Source organism: Panthera tigris, chromosome D4 (assembly GCF_018350195.1).
Source record: "Panthera tigris isolate Pti1 chromosome D4, P.tigris_Pti1_mat1.1, whole genome shotgun sequence".
NCBI classification, from domain to species: Eukaryota; Metazoa; Chordata; class Mammalia; order Carnivora; family Felidae; genus Panthera; species Panthera tigris.
Window position 1 is genome coordinate 18,302,900 of NC_056672.1, and position 20,137 is coordinate 18,323,036.

The window sequence follows — 20,137 nt, forward strand, 5'->3', positions numbered from 1 at the left end:
AGGGACAGAGGGAATCCCAAGCAGGCAGGAGTTCGGACTGAGGCCACATGTCTTATCATCGGGAGGCACCCACAGGCAACGTGGTAGTTGCTTAGCCTCTGGACGTGGAACGGCCAGGCATAAAACTTAGTTCCTCCACTATTTTGGCAGAAACCACTGGACCTTGAAACAGCTGAAGATATGCCTCCGCCCACGGAGAGTTTGCGACTCAACTTGTGTAACTTACAATCCAACCTAATTTTGAGTTTGCCAATAGCCCCTGCGGAGAGACAGTGCTAAGTTCTCTGGAAGTGACGTGACCACGTTATCTCTAACTTACGGTTTCTTGGAAACAAGTGTGAGAAACAGAGTGAAGAACAGGAAAGGGCAGATGAAGGAAGGAGAGAGAAATGTGAGTATCTTGTTCATTTAAAAAATACAGACTTTTGGGGTGCCTGGCTGGCTCAGTTGGAAGAGTGTGAGATTCTTAATCTTGGGGTCATGAGTCGAAGCCCCGCTTTGGGGGTAAAGATTACTAAAAACATAAGTAAACTTAAAAAAATGCAGACTTTAAGCCCAAATGTCCATCGATGGATGCATGGATAAAGAAGATGTGGTATACATATACAATGGAGCATTACTCGGCGATCAAAAAGAATGAAATCTTGCCATTTGCAACTACGTGGATGGAACTGGAGGGTATGATGCTAAGTGAAATTAGTCAGTCAGAGAAAGACAGAAATCATATGACTTCACTCATATGAGGACTTTAAGAGACAAAACAGATGAACATAAGGGAAGGGAAGCAAAAATAATATAAAAACAGGGAGGGGGACAAAACAGAAGAGACTCTTAAATATGGAGAACAAACAGAGGGTTACTGGAGGGGTTGTGGGAGGGGGGATGGGCTAAATGGGTAAGGGGCACTAAGGAATCTACTCCTGAAAGCATTTTTGCACCATATGCTAACTAATTTGGATATAAATTTTAAAAAATAAAAAATTAAATTAAAAATTAAAAAAAAGAAAACAACTTCAAAAAATACAGACTTTACACACACACACACACACACACACACACACACACAAATACAGACTTTTGCTAATAGCATCCAAATATGGTACCTTTTAAAAAGTTTATTTATTTATTTTGAAAGTGAGAGAGAGAGGGGACCAGCAGAGGAGGGGCAGAGAGAGAGAGGGCAGAGGATCCTAAGTGGGCTCCAGGCTGAGAGCAGAGAGCCTGATGTGGGGCTCCAACCCACAAACTGAGATCATGACCTGAGCCAAAGTTGGACGCTTGACTGAGCCACCCGGGTGCCCCAAATACGGTACTTTTAATGAATCATGTATTCCATGTTCTATAACTGATCGTGAATAGATCGCATTAATTCAAAATCTCAAGATCACATATAACATTAGAGTTAAATGACAATCAGAAATCATTGGGTATCAAATTACTCACTTCTGCCTGGACTCTCACTTTTCATATTGAGAGAGGTCCTGAAAGAAGAAGACTCAGATAGATATCAAAACCAAGGGGGGTGGGGACTTCAGCTCAAGTCATGATCCCAGAGTTCGTGAGTTCAAGCCCCACATCATGCTCTGTGCTGACAGCTCAGAGCCTGGAGCCTGCTTAGGATTCTGTGCCTCCCTCTCTCTCTCTGCCCCTCCCCTGCTCGCACTCTGCCTCTGCCTCTTTCTCTCTCTCTCAAAAATAAACATTAAAAAAAAAAAAACAGAAGATTACTGGCAAACGATTGTAGGATCTTATAAATCAAAGGGAACTCACAGACTGTTACACCCTTGACTCCACAGATGCCTCGTTTTGCTTAATCCAGACTCTAATACTTAAATTAAGTTTCTGTATACTTACAAAATCTTTTTCTCTACAAAACACACATGGTAATTAATAAAATGTTGTCACATAAATTAATGAAGAAAGCATAATGCTCTTCTAACACCCACCCAAGCTATGAATCCTGCCAACTCCAAAGGAATTTTATAAATAGCCACGAAAAGTGTCAGAAGTGTCATGTAACTGACTGCCTCAGTGTCCCAAAATAAGAAACACTGTCACCAAATGGAAGGGCTGTCAAAGTAAGACTTCACTACGATGCCCCACATACGCCCTAGGATAGCGCCGAGGAGAAGCAGGAAAAGATGTGAAAGTGATAGGAAAGAAACAGGATAGACAAAGCAGGGAGGAGCCAAGGAGGCGGAACAGCATGGCGGCTTTTTGTGTGTCCCGCGTCCATGAAATACAGCCAGACCAACACTAAACCATCCTACACACCTAGAAAACCAATTGAAAGATTAACAAAACACTCTGCACAACCTGAACCACAGAATTCAGTAGGTACGTGACACGAAGAGCCGAACTTGGGGAGCAAGAAGCCCCGAAAGGTAGGGAACCCCTTTTGTGGGCCGAGAAAGGACGGAGACTGGGGCAGGGGAGAGCGTAGGGAAAAGCACCCCTCCCCAAAAGCAGCTGGAGAGAAAGTGGAAAATTGGAAAGAAACAGGCTAGGGGCGCCCGGGTGGCCCAGTTGGTTAAGCATCAGACTGTTGGTTCAGCTCAGGTCGTGATCTCACAGTTCATGGGTTCGAGCCCCACGCTGGGCTCCGTACTGCCAGCTTAGAACCTGTTTGGGAGTCTCTATCTCCCTCTGTCTTTGTCCCTCCTCCGATTGTACACACATGCACTCTCTCTCTCTCTCTCTCTCTCTCTCAAAATAAATAAATAAATAAATAAATACACTAAAATGTTTTTAAAAACAGGATAAAAAAGAATCTGAATGAGGAAAAGAATGAAAATTAGAAGACACCGAATCAGAGCTAGGGAAGGAGTCCAAGGCTGATGTATAAACTTGCAGCCTGCCTATCCTCTGCAATCAGAAGGCAGACCTACACTATGCTGAGCGCTGGGAATTCAAGGTAAGAGCAGGAAGACAAAATTTCCACACTCAAAGAAAGTCACAGTATGCAGGAGGGAGGCAGGTAAGCAAACCAGAAGCTTCATTACAAAGCGATAAACACTCTGGGAAAAAAAATGTGAATGGAACTAGGAGCGCAAAGAGGTAAAGCTCCTGATTCTTCCCAAGCAGAGGAGGACTGAGCAGGTGCAGCGCTGAGCCTCAAGGGCTGAGGAGGACGAAAGGCAGTGGAGGTGAGCACTGTGTTCCCTGTAAAAGCACAGGCGAGGCGAGAACACAGCACCTCCCACCTCGCCTGCGGGTCACGTGGCCTGGTAAGCGTGCGCAAGGGCTCTTACTGAAAAGGGTCAGATGCGCGACGGAAATAAACTAGGAGTAGGACTTTATTCCATAGGTGACAGAGTGACGGGAAGAATTTTAAGCAGAGCAGCTATATGACCCAACTCGTAATTTAGCAAGTGAATCGGACAGATGGGAGGGGGGGCTCGTCCCAAGAGGAGGAGGCCAGAAAGGAGGCTTTGCAATATTATCCAAAGCATGAAGAACAACCCGAACTAAGGTGGAAGTCTTGCGGATGGAATGAGGTGAGGACTTTGTGAGTCATTAGGGAAAGGAGCTGCTAGGACCTCGTGGATGCTTGTAGAAGGTGAGGAGAGGTCTGAGATAAGGGGCAGTGAAGGGCCCAACTCGGGCCCAACTCGAAACAGATAGAGTCCCCAGCAGCGAGAAGTGGCTTCAGAGAGCAGGGGGCCTCCCGAAGGGCATCAAGGAAACAGCATGGTAAGAGGGCAGGAACCTGAGAGGACTGGAAGAAAGAACCTGATTGATCACATTTCTTCCCTGACTCAGGTCAGAGTGTCTGGAATACACTTGATGCTGGTACCCGTGCAGTCTGTTTTGTTATGAAATGGTCCTTCTGTAGGAAGAATGCCTGCTTAAAGCTAATATTTATACTTTTCTCCAGCTGTTCAGATTGCTTCCAAAATGAAACCACACACACACAAGCATTCCACAGTGTCACTCTTGAGAGAGGGATCGGGGCAGAGAGAAAGGTTTACTGTTCACTTTGACACTTGGGCACTCTTAAAATTATCTAACTTGTATCTTTTTTTTATTTTTAAAAATAGCAATAAGAGTTACCTGGCCAGAAAGAAAATATTCCTTTATTTTCTTCTTTCTATCATTCTATAGAAGGTAAAACTATATATACACTTCTACAGATACATCATACGAAAATCCACAGAATGGGGCACCTGGGTGGCTCAGTCAGCTAAGTGCCCCACTCGTGATTTGGACTCAGGTCATGCTCTCACAGTTCATGAGATTGAGCCCCGGCGGGGCTCTGTGCTGACAGTGTGGAGCCTGCTTGGGATTCTCTTTCTCTTCCTCTCTCTCTGCCCCTCCCCTGCTCGCTCGCTCGCTCTCAAAATAAACAAGGTAAAATAAAAGTAAAGTCAGAGAAAAGGAAAGAAAAAAAAAAGAAAAGAGAAAAAGGAAAAGAAACAAAAAGAAAAGAAAAGAAAAGATCTAGAGAAAAACAACTAGGAAAAGAAAACACTTACCAAACTGGCAATTACTTCTGGTTTGGGATGGAGGTGCTAGTCATATGGGAGTTCAGCTTTTTTTTTCTTTTTTGGGGGTAATGTCTACATGTTTTACAACAAAAATACAGTCATGTGCTTATTTATTGCTATTCAAGAGAAACACAGCTAGATAATTAACATTTGTTTGAATTGTTTCCCCCAAGTCTGGATACTCAGAAGTTATATGGGCCAATCTACATGCTCTTTTATTTAATAACACTACTCTATCATTTATGGAAGTGAAATGCGGCTCTCTATGCAAATGTCAAGGTTTTATTTACATTTGTCTCATTCATAGAAGATCTGAAATTTCCCCAGATACATAGGCTCACGAGGGGCCCAGCCACTGACAGGTAAAAAGGCAGCAATAATTCCTGACTACGTAAAACTGCCTGAGCTTTCCCTGAGGTGGGATGATTTCCCAGACCCTGTGATAGTTCTGGCACCATCTCTGGAACAGGAGAGAGAAGGAGGCGGTATATCATCTGATGTTTTAAATAGAAATCCTGAGATATTTCATACATACACAAGCAGACACCCTTAGCTACCTTTTTGGTTGCATCTCACTCTTTTTTTTTTTTTTTTTTTTTTTTGCTTTGAGTCTTGCTTCCTTGTGTGTTTTTATGGATTTCGCCCATCTGATAAACATGTAGGCTGACAGGTGCCTCAGAAGGAGATGACTTTCCCCCTCTACTCCGTACAGAACAACGCAGAGCTGAATTTCTTGAGCTGCAATGTAACGACCGCATTTTTAAGATTTTTTTTTAAAAAAAACCCGCATCGCATTAAATTCGCATCTGAATCATGTTTACGTGTACAGTTCAGTGGCATTAGGTATATTCGTACTGTTGTGCAAAACAAAAGTTCTCTAGAACTTTTTCATCTCGCAAAATAAAGCGCTATGCTCATTTAGACTGATTCTTCTTTTCCCCCCTCCTCCCAGGCCCCGGTAACCACCATTCTGGGAATCGGACCACTCGAGGCACCTCTTAGCAGTGGAGTCATACAGCATTTGTCTGTTTGTGACTGGCTTATTTCACTCAGCGTAATGTCCTCCGGGTTCGTCCGTCTTGAGGCAGGTGTCAGAATTTCCTGTGTTTTTAAAGCTGTAAAGTATGCCAGTGTACCTATATGTCAGTTTTGCTCATCTATTCATCCGTCAATGGACACAGGTCACAGGGATACAGGATACAGATGGGTACACGTCTTGGCTACTGTGAACAGTGCCGCTATGAACATGGGATAACAACTGCATATTTTAAAATATGACGTGCTGCCCAGGAAGAGAAAAGCTAAAGATGAAGCATTGGAATGTTCTCAGGGTCCTACACCAGAGCACCTTAAACAGCCACGGAAAGCTCCGGGCACCCTGTTTTTCTCTACTATCATGAAAGCATCCTTATTATTTTTTTAATTTTGTAACATTGATTTTTTTTTTTTTTTTTTTTTTTTTTGAGAGAGAGACAGAGTGCGAGCAGGGTAGGAGAGAGAGAGGGAGAGACAGAATGAGAAGCAGGCTCCAGGCTCTGAGCCATCAGCACAGAGCCCAACGTGGGAATGGAATTCACAAACTGTGAGATCATGACCTGGGACGAAGTCGGACACTTAACCGACTGAGCCACCCAGGCGCCCCTAGAGCATCCTTAAACGCACAACTAGACCAACCACCTAGGAGGAGGAGGTTTCTCTAATAAATGCTACAAAATCTTTCTTTCCTTGGATTCAACTTTCCCTGACTCTTTTTCATAGTGGAAATAGTAAGACCCAAAAGGCCAAGATCAGGAGAGGCTCCGAAGAAAAAGGGACCTAACCCACTGTCCTGGCTGCTGCTAACTTTGGCAAAAGAACCAGAGTCACATGAGATCCAATCCAGGTCAGTAGGGAAGAAGACTTCATACGCTGGACAATGATATTAAAATTTAGGATCAGTGACTCTCAACGAACGTGCCAGGAGCGAGCCATAAGTGTGCTCCCAAATTTTGATCAGTAAAATGTATTTTTGCCACATCTGAACATGCAGATTGTTACTATGGAGCCTTAATGGAATACTTAACAGGGAAAGATATGAGATTCCGAGCAGGGCAGGGAGGGGATTAATAATTTGTTCTAAGTGAAACGTAGGAGGGGCCATGCTGGACTTGGAGTAAGAGCGTGTGTGTATCAGAACATTATGGAACTCTGACCCATGAGCTCGGTAAGCCCGGGTGATCAGGGCAGTCAAAGCTCTGCTCTAACTAGAAGGACAAACAAGAGAATTGTGTGATCACTGTGGTTACCTTTACAGAGACCATAAACTCTGCTTTGTTTAGTAGCAGTTGTGTTAAAGTCAATACTGACATGCTTGTTTATAATTTATTTATACCCAAATGTGACATGCACAAAACACATTCCTGCCCAAGTGCCTGTTTTCTTTAAGTGTCTCCTATGTGGCAAATAACTTGGAAGGTGCAGCAGCAGTGGCCGAGAGACCAAAGACTCACAGATGAGAATCCCAGCCTCTCTCTTCCTTTCTGTGAGAGACAGGATTGACAGTTTATTAGGAAATAGCAAAGCAGGACGCAAATGAAGTTATTTTTTCACTGTCATTTACGAGTGTTATTATTTTCAATTAAAGATATCCAACTTGGGGCGCCTGGGTGGCTCAGTCAGTTAAGCGTCTGACTTCAGCTCAGGTTACGATCTCCTGGTTCCTGGGTTCGAGCCCCGCGTCTGGCTCTGTGCTGACAGCTCAGAGCCTGGAGCCTGCTTCGGATTCTGTGCCTCCCTCTCTCTCTCTCCGCCCCTCCCCTGCTTGCACTCTGTCTCTCTCTCAAAAATATTCAAAAAAATTTTTTTATATCCAAATTAATTTTCCAAGCCTTTTTTTCCTCTTTCATTGTCACCCCGAAGTGCTGGTGCCAGTTTGGCAATGGATTGCTAACCTCTGTGAGGTTAGATAACTTCTATATCAGTTAATGTGCTAGAAAAGGAGGACACCGCCCCTGAGTCTTTTGAACACAGAACGCAGTGAGCCTCGGCTCCTCTGTTCCATCCACCTGGATTGACAGAGGACCAAAGGCAATTTTCGTCTACTTAAGGTCACTGATAAATGTTGGGCTGTGCGCCTACGTTGTCAAGGAGTGGAAACAAGCACTGAATCACATGTGAATAAATTACAAACTATCCTTTACACTTGCCATTTTCCTGAATACACCTCCTGCTGTGGAAGCCCATGCCCCATAAACATCTTCAGTAAAGCAGTGATAAAAGCAAGAATAACAACCCTCAAATGATGCGTTGATCAAATTTAGAGAAGTCAAAATAAGCAGCATTTTCCTTACCAGTTAAATGCAAAGGTTACACACACATGCTCACCAACTGCCTCACCCCTTGTATTAGGTTATGTAAAACATTTGCGTTCAGAAACAAATAGGAGTGAAAGCCACCACCAAGGTCTAATAGTTGTCTAATAAATATTTTAATTGAATGATATTTCTAAATATGACCGTACTGCATTGAGACTGCTTGGGAAGGAAATATGGGCTACGTGTAATCCAGAAAGCGTTTGCCTTTTTTGAGAATGGTAGACTCCAATAAAATTGATTAGCAGAAAAGAATATTAGAATATACTTGTGCCACAGTCTATGTGTGGAATATGAAATAGATAGAGAAAATTGAGCATGGATGGATGCAACCATTCAATACCACGTGGCGGGTTTTCAATGAAAAGCAGTAAAAATTAACTGCCATCACTGTGTAATTTCCTAAAATGGTCATTTGTTTAATAAGAGCTATTTCTGGGGCGCCTGGGTGGCTCAGTCGGTTAAGCGTCCGACTTCGGCTCTGGCCACGATCTCTCGGTTTGTGAGTTCGAGCCCCGCGTCGGGCTCTGTGCTGATAGCTCAGAGCCTAGAGCCTGCTTCGGATTCTATGTCTCCTTCTCTCTCTGCCCCTCCCCCACTTGTGCTCTGTCTCTCTCTGCCTATCAAAAATAAATAAATGTAAAAGGAATTTTAAAAAAATAAGAGCTATTTCTATGGGACAAACATTAAAGCTATTCTTATGAGATGAGTTAACTATATTTGAAAATGGTAACAAGACCATTTGGAATCACTCCGGCATCGACTCGAAAGAAGACCGTATCTATCTCTAAAGCGTCAGCAGATCATAATTTGTTAATTTCCATTTGCCATTGTAAAAAGTACAATTTCCAACTTACTGTAAAAAGAGAAAATCTAAAGGCAAACTCGTACAGTGATGACCTTGTGGATGCAATGATACATACGATCAAAGCGTTTGATATGCTACAGACTATTTCCTGCCACTTTCCGTCTGTAACTGGGAACACGGTGAAAGTAACTCAAGAAGAGGGCAAAGCAGCTAAACCCGTTGCTTAGCTGGAGCCATCAATACTGCATGGAGACGATGTTCAGAATCTGACCTAGGGCATCAATAAAACAACCAAGACGTGGACTCTTTCAACGGGGCGTAAGCGCTATGTCATTAATCGAGCTTGGATTGTAACAGTCTACTCGGATAAGGTGACAAATTAACCATATGGCTACCTCATAGATGACAGAACTAAAATATATTAAACTCTGTGGGGTAAATATACCCACAGGCAAGTCTAATATACTGACATTTTTAATACTAATTGAAGCTGATTGATTTACGTATTCTACGTTTTCAACTCTCCAAAATGATGTATTTAATGTTTTATTTTTAAACACAATTAAAAAATAATATATAAATATATACATACTGCAAATGTAATACAGATAACAAATTCATTTAAGCCCATTTATGCACATTAGTAACACACCATGTGGCAGAAAGACTAGGCCTACAAGAAGACCCCTTGGCGATTTATTTTATATTAAATCCCTAATGGCCTCTCCTTATCTTTGCAAAAATATGCACGGAAGTCCAGACTATGCAGCCATTGAAATGAATGGTTATTTATTTGCTAAACGAGAACCCTATGTTTAATGTTCCTTAGACATAAGGTAGTCTGGAAAAGTCGCATTTCTACAGCTCCATACATCATTTATTTTACATACCCTAACTTCTCACAACAGGCAGCGGAAAAATATCGCTGAACAGCATTGTAAGTTGCTGAGATTTTTGTTTCCGATTCCATTACTGGAAGATTAAATGTTAACATGTTTACTTGCTTTTTTAGCAACAAAAACAAATTCATGTACCATGTTGGTGCCCAACACATACATGAATATAAAAATGGAAGAAAGTTTGCAAATATCCCAAACTGAAATCAAACAATGGATGAATACTCAAAGTTCAAACCTATACATAAATCTTCATTAAATGCAAAAAAAAAAAAAAAAAAAAAAAGAAAGACAGCTTCATGTACTCTAAATTTGTCTGCCAAAAAAAAAAAAAAAAGTATTAATAATTGGAAAGTTCCATCAGGGTGTTCCAACTCTTGCAAAGAAGAAAGCTTTTTTCCCCCTTTATATCTTGGTCCTGGACATGCTACCTTTTAATTTTCATGCTGACGCCAACACGCTCTCCTGTCAAGTATGGTTCAGTTTTAAATCATTTCACTTCGGGTTCCTACAGCCAAAACGTTGTAAGCCCAGGGAGATCCTTAGGAGACAGGCACTTAAGCAAAAACACATTGTTTGCTCCCTCTCTCACTGACTTCTCCATTTGGCTTCCAACAGATTCTCACGTAGAAAAAATTGAGACGGTTTTTAAGAAGAAGGAATTCACAAAGGAATGAAGACCTGGCAGGAGGAATTCAAGGAAGGAGCGACGGAACCACCACCCCCCTTATCTCAGAGAAAACCGTAGTTCATGTTTCTCGACGGGTATGTACAGATATGTACAATAAGCAGGACTCACAAGGGGCTAATCACGCGGGCCAATTCTTGCCCCGATCCTACGTAAAACATCAGGCAACCCCCCTGGTTTTTCTGGACAAGTTTTTGTTACTCTCAGGTAGCAAAGCTTCTCGGGCATTTCAATTCACAGGAAGTAGCCTCAGTTTAGTAGTCCGGCAGAATTGCCGACTTTTATGGAGTTAAGCTTCTCCCCTCCCCCAGGGAGTCCCACTGCTGGTGGGATGCACTGTATGATCTCCTCTTCCTTCTTTCCCCATCCACCCCCTCTGCTCCTCATTCATTTTGCGAACTGTCGCTCCGGACCCTTTTTGAGTTGGAGACTAGGAAGCCAGATGAGGTAGGAGAAGCAGAAAAACTGTCACCTGAGGGGCGCCTGGGTGGCTCAGTCAGTTGAGCGTCTGACTTCAGCTCAGGTCATGATCTCATGGTTGGGGAGTTCGGGCCCCGCGTGGGGCTCGCTGCTGTCAGCACCGAGCCCACTTCAGGTTTCTGTCCCTTCCCTGCGTGCACTCCCTTTCTCCCCCAAATTAATAAATCTTTAAAAAAATGGTCGCTTGATTATTATGTGATGGCATATCTGTCTACTAGCTTCCTGTTCCTCACAGGTGGGTCACCTTCCTGGGCTCCCTGTGGACTGGCAGATCCCTCGTATCCTGGACAGTTGAACTCCGTACTTATTCCTCACTTCCCCAGCCCCGAGGAAGCTGGCTCTGCTCTTAGCTTCTCCCAGCCGAGATCTGCCTTTCTTCCCTTCAAGTCAGCCCTCTTGGGCAGGATCTATTAAAACCTGCATGCTGGCTGTCTCTTGCAGGTGGCTCAGAACTGGCCCACATAACCATCCTGCATCTGCTTTACTCCAACCGTTTTCTCAGGGTGAGGGCTGCTCCCTGCAGCCACCTGTTCTAGATCTTACTGCCAACGTAGCCAGCTCCGCATATTTCTCACCCTTCCCATTTTCTAGGCACGAGTGAAACATACGCCCAAACACAGTGTCCCCCAAATTGAAAGGGGCACATAGGAGTCTCTCTGAGGCTCTATTGCCCCAGCTTGAGGTGAGGGATCGATGCCCCTTCACTCGCAGTCATATGGGACACGGACATCTCAAAACGTGTTCTCTCTTCTGTTTCCAAATTTCAATCCTCTGATTACGTCTAAGATAGTGAGAGTAGCTTGAAAACATTATAATTAGGCTTCCTCCACTTCCTTTGAAAATTTTGTGTCACGGCCTCTCACATCACCTTGGGGAGAGTTCTGCACGGCCTTGGGGCTTCAGCTGAACTTCCTGCAAGCTGTCTTCCTTGTGTCCCTGCAGAGCACATCTCCACCCTCCTCCGTCCTGCCTGCCACACAGTGACTTTATAGACAACATCAAGAGCCTCTTGCAGCCTCTGGTTTTCTGTTGGTTTCAGCCAATAGAAAACCCCAACAGGTGCTGAGATGGGGGGAAAAAAAAGAGTGAGGGCAGAGTGTTGGTTCCTCCATTTCCCTTTGTTTGGGGTCACCTTGAACCTGGCCACCCCTTGACCAAAGACTCTTCGCGAGGTGACCCTCTCTTTTCAGCCTTCCCCTTCCAGGGTCTGGAAATCTTCTCTCTTCCCTTTAGGCTTAGGGTGGCAACCTCGGGGATACTATAATTTCATATTACTATGAATTCTTGAAAATTCAAAGTAAATCTTTATAAACATTTTTAAAATATCTCACAAAAATATCCTTATTACTGAAGACCTTTAAGCCTGCAAGAAGAATACTGAAGCCATCGACCCCTGGTCCCATCCTAGAAGGCAATCAAAAAGCAAGAACTTTATTCCATCTCTGTCCTCTTTCAGTGTTGTTCAGCAATGGGACTCTTCTAACGAGTCACATTCTAATGTGACTCTTAAGAACACTTGATAGGATAGTCTTCATCTAAATAAAATACAAGACAACTACACCCATGACAAAGTTCACAAATACTTAAGACTCCTGTTTGGAGGTTCTGTTAGATTTTTTTTTTTTTAAGATTTTTCTTTAACGTTTATTTATTTTTTGAGAGACAGAGCATGAGCAGGGGAGGGGCAGAGAGAGAGGGAGTCACAGAATCCGAAGCAGGCTCCAGGCTCTGAGTTGTCAGCACAGAGCCCGACACGGGCCTTGAACCCACGAGCAGTGAGATCATGACCTGAGCCGAGGTCGGACGTTTAACCGACTGAGCCACCTAGGCGCCCCGGTTCTGGTAGATTTGACGTGGCCACGGATTATTTCTAGTTCCTCCCAGCTGGAGGTGCAGTCTCCTTCCTCACTCTTTTTCTGGGCTGGCCCCATGACTTGTTTTGACCAAGAGCATGTAGTTTGACCTGGTGGGACTTGAGAGTCCCCAAAATTCTTGCTTCTGCCATTTTGAAGGTCTCGGTTTTCAAGCGAAGAAGCCTGGCATGAAAGACCACATATAAAGAGAGACTCAGCTACCCAGCCATCCACTCCACAACCTTCTCAGCTGAGGCCCCGTCCATGTGAGAGAGACCACCTTAGATTAACCAGCCCCCGGCAGAGCCATGAGCTGACTGTGGCTGCATGAGTGAGCTCAGGCTAGACCTGTGGAATCACAAGAAACACTAAATTGTCATTTTGAAGCCACTAAGTTTGGGGGAAGCACAGCCTTTCCTATCTTTCATATCAGAATGTATCTCTCGTGCTTGATGAGAGATAACAATGATGATGATAACAATAAACTTATTCTTCTGTGACCCAACAGAGAACAACTGGGAAAGAATAAGGGCTTTGGAATCAGAGGTCCTTGGATCGGAATGCCTACCCTGTGGCTTGAGGTAGTTTATTTTCCCTCTGTGAGTCTCAGTTTGTCCACCTGTAAAATAGATACATAATAACTGCCTGTGTCATGAGGAAGGTTTCAGAATTTTAAAAGATAACTAACATAAAGCACCTATCACAGCACTCAGTGAACACCGGTTCCCTTCCTCAGTATCTGTGCATATGCATGCAAAAGTTGGGACCTGAATCAAATGGCTCTTAGCCAGTGGAACTCAGAGTAGGTCCCTGGGCCAGCAGCATCAGCATCCCGAGGGACTTATTAGAAATATAAATTTTTAAGTTCCGCCCCAGAGCTACTGAGCCAGAAACTCCCGTGTCCTGTATTGGCCCATTAAACCAATTAGAATCGCCAATCTTTCATAAGCTTAGGGAAGGCCAAAACCCCTATATTGCAATATCTAGTCCACATTTCAGCTACATAGCAGCTGCTCAATAAATGTTTGAGGGCAAATGACTACGTTGATGAATGCTTAAACAGGTGACAAAACGAGTGTGTGCATTCAAGCCCTCCTTCAACCCTGTTGTGCCAAGGGCACGTCACCTGATCTGACGGCTGCGAGGCTGAGCTAGTGATGTTAATGACTGCAGTATAAGATGGGAACCTCGTTGTTTGGGTTCCATGGATGGGTAGGGAATGACACGGGTGGGGAGGTACAGAATGACTGTTGCGCTTTTGAGATAAAAGAAAGTACTTTCAAAGGCCGGAACAGATGTACTTGGCATGGGTATTTGACCAGAAACTGACAATTAGATTTCATAATGGTATCAGGAAAAGAACCCTACTCTAAAACGCTGGAAGGCAACACATGGCCACAAATACCTAATGTCATGAGCTACTTTTTCTGGAAGAGTCTATTACAACCCATTTATAAGCTGGAAATAAGGACAGACCTATCTTAAAGACTCGTCATAGACATTCAATGAGTCAGTGACAATAAAATGTGTGGTACATGGTAAACACTCAACAAATCTTGGCTACTACTATATTGATTTGTTTTAACTTGACTTATTCAAGGTGAAGACTAGCCCTGCGCTAGGAATACAATGAGCATTAAATTATTCTTTCGATGGAATACAAGACAACAATAAATTACCAAAGCCTAGGTCTAGCACCTTCTCTGTTTTCCTTTTCCCACCACTAGGCGACACCACTGACCTGTCATAACCCATTCGCCTCCACCAGCCTTCAACACGGCCAACCTTAGCAATCACTGTGGATTAAGGAACAACAACAAAAAGGTATCTATTCTAGAAAGTAACTGTCCTAAATTATTCCTTTGTTTGAGTCTCCTTATTTCTCTGAATTGCCACTGGCTATTTGGCATAAATTTATTATTTCATTTCAGCGTGTGCTAAAAAAGAGTCCTTGTTACTCAGGGAACCAATTCAGCATTTACCTATAGGGACAGGAAAGGGGCATTCATACAACCCCGCTCCACCGTCTCTCTCTGTAGAGGTTTCTTCTGTCACAAGAAAAAGGAACAATTTTCCTTTAGCCTCACAGCCTGCTTCTCTATGACACGTTGATACAATGCAGTAATTAACCATTAAAATATTGCATATGATTCACAGGAGTGTTACAGACAAACTAATTTAAAGCAAGGGCAGGTCTCCAAATCAGCAAAATAACTCTGAAAGCAGGAGAGAGAGGGGAAATAAACAAGAGAAAAGGTAAGCAGCAGCTGCTATTAAAAGTAACGCCAGGCGGCTAAAACTGGCCTGAACGCATTCCTAAAAATGTAATTAGCCAAATCCTTCTAGACATTAAACCATCCAAATGACATTATAGTACACTTAAAAAATGTACTCGCAGAGTGAAAGAGCAGTTATTCTAGCGTATCGCTGTGTCCTGAGGGTTTCGGTTCGCATGAAGAAAGATGCAGAAGAGAATCCGATATCGTGGCATGAAGAAAGTTCAAATTGTCACAGACATATTTTGTGACATGCTGATTCTTAAGTCCCTCAGCCGTGCGGAAGGGGAGGAAGAATTCACTTCACAAGCTGTTTTGTGGTTTCTTTGTCATCTTACGGGAAGATGAAAGTGAACAGAACCGATGTCTACCGGTTAGCCTCGCAACTACCGACACTTCTGGAAGGGCAATAACCAGAGACGTGTCGAATTCTCCCAAATTCCTGGAGCTCACTTCTCAGCACGATGGGCATTAATACCCGGGTTCCTTCACGAGGCAAGGGGCAACTGACCTCCTCCTACAAAAGGATCTCAATAAGACAGGACTGCCTGCTGATGACTGTTGAAGAAGTGGACAATTTGTAATTATATGAGATGCAGTGACACGTGAATTCATTCGAAATGCCTCCCGATAATATGCCCATTTCCCTGAAGGCGAATGCGAATTGAAGTGACAGATCCCCAGATAAAGTCACAGAAGTACCAGAAACGCAGCATGCAGATGAGAGCCGGAGGCATTTTGATGACCTTTCTTATTGGCTTTTGAATGACAAATATGCATTAGGAAGTTCCTGGAAGGAAGTTTGGTCATACTCAGGCAGAAGTGGCAGTGAGGAGGGGAGCAGGGTTGCTGAGGAGCAGACAGACGGACATGTGGAAAAGGGGGAGGTGTGCAAAACCTACTAAGAAAAGGCAAGGTGGAGAGTGATGCGGTGATATGGACCATCCATGGCGTGGTCCAAAGAGGGTTACAGAATTCACTCACACAGCCTGTGGTTGCCGAAGCTTGGGAGGAAAATGCCAACAATGTGTAGCTGGAGAGACTGAGCTCTGGGTCTCCAGCTGAAGAGAAGACAGCAGGGAGGGGGAAGACAAGGCATCCAAGGCTGCCAAGAGTCTGAGTCCCCAGAATGCATGGTGACCGGCAAGGGAAGGTGGGGTGGCTGTGATGTTCTGTGTCCAGACAGCAAAGGCCTCAAAGACTAATTATTCGATGTTGTTCAGTATCATTCACATGACCTGTTATCTCAGGCTGCTGGGTGGCCCCGCCTACTCTTAATCTATGCTAACATGATTAGCTGTCGGAAATACACCACCATTGGCCAAAATGCATGAAACCAGATGAGTAAGTTATGAATCATAAATGAAGGTCCTACTCTCCCTTGATTTATAAAAAGTCCGGGACTGAATGACACAGCCTTGGATACCAAAAGCAATTGCCTCCTTAAGTGGCCTCCAAAGATAGCCACCTTCAAATTTCTTCCCTCTCTATAAGCACATGCTACTCCTCACATCAAGAATTGGGGTCTAGGGGTGCCTGGGTGGCTCAGTCGGTTAAGCGTCCGACTCTTCGTTTCAGCTCAGATCATGATCTCACAGTTTCGTGAGTTCGAGCCCCGCATCAGGCTCAGCCCTGGCTTCATGGAGCCTGCTGGCGATTTCTTCTCTTTCTCTCTCAGCCCCTCCCCCACTGGCACCGTCTCTGTCTCTCTCAAAATAAACAAACTTAAAAAAAAAGAAAGCATTGGGGTCTTATTCTCACTGATGTTCTGAAACTGACTTGTACAGGTTAGTGAGAGACAAGTACAAAAGCTGGGGGAAATCTGAAAACTCACCATTTGCAAATTAAACACAGCCATTACAAAACTTGAATTACATATTTTACGTTAAGTTGTATCAAAAATAGAAGTCAGAATCTGAAACACACTCTTTCATAATTATTTTATTATCTGTTACTATTATCTGTGCTCTTTAGATTATATCTATAGTAGCTGCATGGGAAAAATGCTATTATAATGGCATGCTTCTGTACATCTCTTCCCCATTTGTTTTGTGTGACAAATAAAATTATAATATATTTAAAGTCTACAATTTAATGACTTGATATGTGGATGTATTTGATATAATATACTTAAAGTCTGCAATTCGACGATGGGTATGTATGAGAAAGGATTCCCACAATGAAATGAATTAGTACATACATCCATCACCTCACGTAGGTACATTTTTATCTTTTTCCTTTTTTTCTCTTGGTGAGAACATTCACGATCTACTCTCTTTGCAAATTCCAATTATACAATAACGTATTACCAACTATTCCCAATTCTGTTTTGATAATATCATATTCGTACTTCCAAATTAGCCATAGTAGGAATTTACACTACAGAAATTGGCCAACACTACAAGTCAAAGGTTGTTTTTTTTTTTTTTTAATTGTTGTATTGCTTATCTATAGCAGGTTAGGAAACTACAGTCCACAGACCCAAAGCAGCTCACTGACTGTTTTTGTATGGCCCATGAGCTAAACATTTTCTTTTTTAAACATTTTTTTAATGTTTTTATTTATTTTTGAGAGAGACAGAGACAGAGACAGAGACAGAGCATGAGTGGGGAAGGGGCAGAGAGAGAGGGAGACACAGAATCGGAAGCAGGCTCCAGGCTCCGAGCGGTGAGCACAGAGCCCAACGCAGGGCTCGAACCCATGAGCTGTGAGATCATGACCTGAGCCGAAGTCGGACGCTCAACCGACTGAGCCACCCAGGCGCCCCTAAACATTTTCAAATAGCTGCTTTTTAAGTTCCTGTATACTATCCTCAATCTTGCATCTTAGACCACAAAGTCTAAATTATTTCCCACCTAGATCTCTATGGGAATAATTTGCCAGGTCTGGACTTAAGAAAGTTATAGAGAAGAAGTTAATAATTCAAGTTAAACTTCCAAGCGTGTTGTGTCTCTAGCCATCACATTGTGAACAGCATGTGCACAAAACCATGCTGTTGTTGACAAACAGGTGGAGTTCGGACAAAAGTCTTTGTGGTATCATTGTCTTGTTAGGGAAAGCAAAAATATCAAATGCATTCTTGTTTGAAACTAGAGCTGTGCATCATCTGCAATGTACAAGTTGCACAAAAATTAACTAATTCATTCATATGAGATTTAATCGACTGTATGATTATTTATGAAAAAAGGGTTTTTAGAAATTGTGTGCTATATATTCTTTATATCAGTAATATGTGTGTGTGTGTGTGTGTGTATGTGTGTGCACACCTATATATTTTTTCCAGACATTTACCAGCGTACTGCTAATTTCCCATGTCATCAGTCTGGGCTGATCTCTGAGACTTGCATGAACAATCGAAAATGATGGAAGTCACATTCTGAGACACTTCACGTTAGGCCACAAGAATGGCAGCTGCTGCCCGAGTCTCTCAGAAAGCTCGCTCTTGTGGGGCACCTGGGTGGCTCAGTGGGTTGAGCGCCTGACTTCGGCTCAAGTCATGATCTCGCGGTTCGCGAGTTCGAGCCCCGCATCGGGCTCTGTGCTGACAGCTCGGAGCCTGGAGCCTGCTTCGGATTCTGTGTCTCCCTCTCTTTGTTCCTCCCCCCTTCTCATTCTGTCTGTCTCTCTCTCTCTCTCAAAAATAAACATTAAAAAAAAAAAGCTCGCTCTTGTGATTGTCTCTCTTGGAACCTACGTGTCACACTGGATGAAACTCAAGCCAGGTGACAGTCACAACTGAGCTCACAGTGAACCGCCACCTGACTGTTAACTGCATGAGAAATTTTGAGCAAGCACCGTCCAGCTGAACTCGATAAACCCATAGAATATGAGAAATTCTAACTCCTATAACATCCACGTTCTGGGAATGGCTTGCTACACAGCAGCACATGACTGGAATACGGTTTCGCTTTGGGGAGGAGGCAGTGAGGGGGCAGCTAATTGGACCCGACACATCATGATCTCAGGAATCCTGGCTCGGGGGACTGCAGCCCTGTTTTGTTCCGAGCTCTTGGTTCAGAAGCAAGTACAAGGACATGTTTGACGGGGGGAGGCGGGGGGCTTGAAAACAAAATGTAACAGAAAGGGGGGAATGGTAACGAATAATACACATCCACCTTTGCTTATAAATCGGAATCACCTAATGCCATCCTCCACTAGAGATGCAAGTGAAACACCCTCGAGCACTGACTCTACCTTGTTCTTTCGCTACCAGTCAACCCCACCCGGGCTTCCCGGACCGGCGCGCGGCTCCTTCCGCAGCCTGCTTGCTTGCTTTCTGCACCAAGTCAAATAACCATTTTTGAGGCCAGCATCGCGTAAATTCCCCTCCCCGCCCCAGCCTCGTTGCATCCTCTCTCATTATCTCATTCCCACTGCACGGCTGCCTAGGGAAGTCCGTGGGAATTTCTGAGCCCGGAGGAGAGGTTTACGCCCGGGGAAGCCTCTGTGTTTTCTCTAGCCCCCTTCCCGTCTCCTCCACGTAAACGCGTTTTTATCAGGATTACAGGACAGAAGGACAGAGGCCCAGGGCACTACCCTATGCCAAGAAAAGCACAAAGCACAATGAGTAACTTTACAGTCTTTAAACTCCGGATCACCATCTATCTCATTCCTGCGGCAAAATGGTAGCTAGAAAAGCTATGTTGAGGTATTTTGTGCAAGGTAGGGAAATAAATGCACAGAAGTCGGGCTAGATGGGCCAAGTTCTGTGAATCCATATGTGAAGTCCATCTGAAATCGGCCAATCGGTAAAACAGAGAAAAGTTGTCAACAAACACCAACTTAGCTCCAACTTAACTCAAGCTGTAGATATGAAACAGGAATCCCATCATAAGGCATTAGAAGGCACTTCTAGATAGGCTGGTTTTCAGGCTTCTTTGGTGTCTTTGGAGTATTTTTGGCCGTCTACAGAAGGAGCTACCTACATACAAACTGTAAGGATTCTAAATATGATAAGCGTCAGCTGCTTAGTACATTTTGTTTCAAAGACAAAGTGCTGTTGCCACCGATATGATAAGCCAGTTTTTAAATAAGGATTTTTAATTCTCTCATCTCAGTTATGTCTTATTACCAAGAACCACTCACTGCAGCTCCAAAGGAATGTTAGTCCACTTTTATGGTTCTTTCTTTCATTTTTTTCATCCTGCCACTGTCCTCAAGAAGCTACGAATTAGTAGCTCGAAATTCATCCTTCAGATGCCTCGCACACACTGATTATTAAATTCACACAATGAAAGTTACCGTGTTTGGCATTTCCTTCAACCCCCTTTGGACCCTTGGGCCAGGCATGAACTGAGAA

At 43.6% G+C, this 20,137-nt stretch overlaps 1 protein-coding gene and 1 long non-coding RNA gene across 5 annotated transcripts in view; one reads left to right on the forward strand and one right to left on the reverse strand.

The window, feature by feature from the left end:
* PRUNE2 (prune homolog 2 with BCH domain) overlaps nt 1–20,137 on the reverse strand; it is a 278,459-nt gene that overhangs the window by 157,526 nt on the left and 100,796 nt on the right. The gene's annotated exons all lie outside the window — the stretch shown is intronic.
* LOC122232939 lies at nt 2–5,834 on the forward strand. The gene is made up of 3 exons (XR_006210324.1): nt 2–391; nt 2,759–2,914; nt 5,440–5,834. It is a non-coding gene; the product is annotated as an uncharacterized LOC122232939 (long non-coding RNA).